We start from the raw sequence: 5,000 nt of genomic DNA, 5'->3' as shown, positions 1-5,000 counted from the left end.
ATTCCTTACCTCACTGAGCTACTTTTCCCTGTTGGAGCCCTTGGGCTTATAGCATACAGCTCTTCCAGCAAGAGTTGTAACTTAGTAGCACTGATAATAATAATGTTGACTGTTTTCAACCTCGGATATTATTCTTTATAAGGTTTTGACTGAGGTTTCGTTTTTAGTCCACAAAATACTGGACATTTTGCACCTCGTTCTCTCTTCAGCTGATGGGTTTAACAGGGTTTTTTTTAAAGACGGCTTGGCATTTTCAATTGTTTCTTCTTGACCTGAGGTTCGGGACTCTTCAATTAGTTCCAAACGAGGATTGCAGTTTGCATTTTTTTTTTTACTTTCTAGAAATAAACTTTGATTTGTGTTATCTTGTCTTTTATTTGTGACTATATGCTTACAGCTGCCTCCCTTCTTTCGATGTGGTTTGATAGAGAGATCTTACTCGCAGGTCAAAAATGATATTAACATGCTAAGAGTTAATTAATCGGTTTAGGAATTGCCGAAGAGGAGTGGTGTATCTGAAAGCTCTTGTTCAATCTTATGAAGAATTGTAGTTTTCATTTCAAAATATAGGAACATTACATGTAGAACCAACGAATATGAGAAAACAACCTAGGATTACAGAAGACAAGAGAGAAGTCCAGCATCACCAAAGGCTTAGGAATGCACGTCTCATTTTAGAAAAGACTCTAATTAGCGCTATTTACTATTCCTTAGGATAAAACTAAACATTGCTATTTATGTGGTATATACTGTACTATCATTCAATTCAATTATATTTTTGCATCGCTCGAATTTTAATATTATTCAAATTGGAATTTAGCTAATGACGTAACTAGGAGAAAAGTTAAAGGCAACAAACATTGAGAGAGAGAGAGAGAGAGAGAGAGAGAGAGAGAGAGAGAGAGAGATAGTAAATCAATACCTTTAAATTAGGGTTCGGGAAACTCTGCAACTACTCGCTGTTTAATTCAATTTAATTAAAAAATAAACTAAGATATGAATCGTTAGTACTAATTATTAATCCAAGATTTAAAATTGGTTATACATTGTACACTGCATAAGATAAAATTCACACTAAACATCATTACGACCTCGGAAACAGCACAAAAAAAGGAAGAAAAGTTTGAAAGCTGCAGATAAACAAAGGACAATGTCAGTAGTAGTAGTAGTAGTAGTAGTAGTAGTAGTAGTAGTAGTAGTAGAAATCTTTTTTTTTTTTTTTTTTGTTGTTGTTGTTGTCATCACTGTAATACGTCAGAAGCAAATCTAATATCAATAAATTACAAGTAAACATCCAAAGTTGTAGATGCACCTATTCAAAAAAAAAAAAAAAAAAAAAAAAAAAATGCGCGTTCAGAATAAGATATACTGGACGTCTACAATTATCTGGCATAAGGAAAATGATCTCTCCGTGGGATGGGATGTGATTAAACGTGTGAATACAACCATCTCTCTTCCAATGTGTGATAATCATTGAGAGTTTAATTGTTATCTCTCCTTACAGCTCCCTCTCTATATACAGCAGGTACGGTGATACAGAAGTCTCTCTCTCTCTCTCTCTCTCTCTCTCTCTCTGGGTATGTGTGTGAATTTATCTTTCTTCTCTTTAATGAGTCACAAAGAAACCGAGAATTACTAATTAATCTTGAATATTGCTAAATGAAGTTTTTAATAGGGCGTTCTCTCTCTCTCTCTCTCTCTCTCTCTCTCTCTCTCTCTCTCAAAAAAGGCAAAAGCTATTGAGTAAAGTAACCCAATCCTGTTTTGGACCAAAAAATTGAAGTAAAAATTTCGGAGCCCCAGTTTTTCGATTTGAGTGGAAGAGGCCTATATAAATATCGAAAAGGCCTATACAACCAAAGTGACCTCACGTCACCCGGACATGCCGTAATGACGGAATCCCGTCTTCCAAAATAGGCCTCTCAGTTTGCTCAGCCTTTTTTTTTTCTTTTCTGTGAACTTCCCAACAGCAAAAGAAGACCCACAATTTGTCTGCGAGTTACACAAGGAAGGGCGGACATCTCGTTACCTATGCAGTTCCTCTGCTTAGCACATCAATGTGGGTTTATGCATCAGCTGATAACCGTGAACGATAAGCAATTCGAGGCTCTATTTAAGGGGGAGGAGCTGGCCATGGATGTGAGGCGTGCAGTCTTAAGCCTTGTGCAAAAGTATGCTTAATACATATATATATATATATATATATATATACATACATACTCTACATACACTATGTCAGTCTCTACCCGCCATTTTCTTAGTTCGTGCAATCGATCATCTTTTCTTCCTTTTATGTCATCCTTAATGTCTATCTATTAACTGTCATTCTCATTGTATGTCCTGTCCATGTCCATTTCTTTTTCTTACAATTTGTTAGAATATCCTCTGCTTTAGTTTGCTCTCGTATCCACGTTGTTCCTTTTCTGCCTCAGTGTTATCCCTATCATTATTCTTTCCATAGCTCTTTGAGTTGGAACCAGCTTATGCTCCAAGGCTTTATAGTAAGGCTCCAAGTTTCTGATGCACAAGTTAACACTGGTAGGACCATCTCATTAAATACTTTTCTTTTTAGAGGAAGTGACATTTTACATTTCATAATCTCATTTTGTTTACCAAGAGCTCTTTAACTCTTCATCCCATGCTTATCTTTCTTTTAATTTTGGTCTCGTGTCCTGCGGAAACACTGTCTGTCCTAAATACGTATATTCATTGACAATCTCTAGAGGCTCGTCCATAACTCTTATTTGTGGTTTTCTTTCCTCACTGGGCTATTTTCCCTGTTGGAGCCCTTGAGCTTATAGCATCTTGCTTTTTCAACTAAGGGTTGTAGCTTACCTAATAATAATAATGATAATGATAATAATAATAATAATAATAATAATAATAATAATAATAATAATATTATCTTATATACATATATACACACATTACATTCCGCATTTACTGAAGAAGTAAATATCTTCATAGGTAATGAAGACTTCCATTATATTAGAATATATATATATGAACCATTCTTCTTTGAAGGAATGGCTCCTGAAAGTAATACTGTGACATTTCGGTTTTCAGCAATTACTTAGGTATGGAAAAAGCAAAATTATCATATGAATACAGTAAGATGTATAGATAAAGTTACTACCACAAAGAAGATGCGGCATTCTTTCCCAGCAATAAAAACATTAGCACGAGTTAAATCATTAAGTATATTTTTTTGTTTACGTTCTTTGTAAGATTGGCTGGAATGTAAACCAAACGAATCAACCAAACGATCCAACCAACATAAAGGGAAGGGTTTTGTAAAACCAACCTCTCAGAAAAAAGAATGGAACACAAGAGATTACGAAAAAAATCCAGAACTTGCATCAAGGGAAAATGTTTGGACGAAAATTCTAGTAAAATGTAACGTGAATAAATAAGCAAATAAATATAAAGATCCATAAATATATAAAAGAAAGAGTACTTAATGTTGAAAGTTACCCTTCATGAATGCAATGAAACAAATCCACCATAGTTGGAACGTATGAACATATGTCAAAATAAACTACATTAACATCAGGAGAGAGAGAGAGAGAGAGAGAGAGAGAGAGAGAGAGAGAGAGAGAGAGAGAGAGAGAGAGAGATGAACACAGTATGCACAATATTCCAAACTAAAAAAAAAAGCAAAATATACATAAAATTTCTCAGAAAAAAATTCAAGCGAGACTTTTGCTGGTCATGAATTCCATATGCGACAATGTGCCGTTAAAAGTTCACTATAAAAAAAAAAAAATCCCTCGCCAGCATAAGTGTGACCAAAGCATGACTTGAGTTTGCTTCAGAAATATTCTAAGCGTGACATTACAGTAGACTAAGTCACTGGGTTTGTAGACTGACACTTACGAATTCTGTCACTTCAGTGGAGTCAGACACGCATGACTACCTCTCATATTCTCCGTTAAGAATAGTAACAAATGAGACTGAGCACTCGATAATGCAGCGACTATTTAATGTGCTGCCAGCTCATCTAAGAAACATATCAGGAGTGAGCGTAGATGTGTTTAAGAATAAGCTCGATAAATACCTAAGATGCACCCCAGACCATCCAAGACTGGAAGATGCAAAATACACCGGAAGATGTATTAGCAACTCTCTGGTGGATATACGAGGTGCCTCACACTGAGGGACCTGGGGGAACCCAAACAAAAAATAAGGCAATAAGGCAAGGGCACATACCTTCGCCTATACCATGTTATATATCACAAGATAGGCAATTGAATTATACACATTTGACACTAGTTTCATGCCAATCATATAAAAATTGACCACGATATAGAAAAAAAGACGTTTTTGTACCTTTTTGTTACCTTGACTTTTGATGTAATTACTCTCAAAATCTAATCAAATTGTCCTTTGATCATGGTCAATGGCCAATCATCCCACTAAATTTCATGAGATTCGGGTAAATAGTTTTTGAGTTATGTAAATCACAAACACACAAACTACTAAATACACGCCTATCAAAACATAACCTTCACCGCAACGAAGTTCGCGAAGGTAATCAAGTGTAAAAATAAATGCTCTGAAAACTGCAACAGGCCTTGGGAGACAAGCAGGAGGGGCAATGGGTCATATGACACCCGATAAAAGTGTCTATGACATTTCAAAACATTTCACGCATTAAAGACATATACGAACGATTTGTTTTCTTAAGGAAGGGTCAATTAATTTTTTTTTTAATATCACGAAAAGTCTGAGATTCTATAGTCCATTTCTTTTAGCGAGGCATATTTGCACCGACTCGCAGCGGTGCCCTTTTAGCTCGGAAAAGTTTCCTGTCACCTGATTGGTTGGACAAGATAATTCTAACCAATCAGCGATCAGGAAACTTTTCCGAGCTAAAAGGGCACCACTGCGAGTCGGTGCAAATCTGCATCGCTAAAAGAAATGGACTATAGTGCGAGTGTCAATGAGTTGCACGAGGCATTAAACCCTAATAATCCCAGTGACACCTCTAGTCTACTGTG

At 35.9% G+C, this 5,000-nt stretch overlaps 1 protein-coding gene across 5 annotated transcripts in view; it reads right to left on the bottom strand.

Annotated features, from left to right (window-relative positions):
- The window catches only part of LOC137627799 (myosin-IIIb-like), a 205,067-nt gene that overhangs the window by 122,457 nt on the left and 77,610 nt on the right, over window positions 1-5,000 (bottom strand). The gene's annotated exons all lie outside the window — the stretch shown is intronic.

Source organism: Palaemon carinicauda, chromosome 35, assembly GCF_036898095.1.
Source record: "Palaemon carinicauda isolate YSFRI2023 chromosome 35, ASM3689809v2, whole genome shotgun sequence".
Lineage (NCBI taxonomy): Eukaryota > Metazoa > Arthropoda > Malacostraca > Decapoda > Palaemonidae > Palaemon > Palaemon carinicauda.
This window is presented reverse-complemented; position numbering and strand designations above follow the sequence as displayed.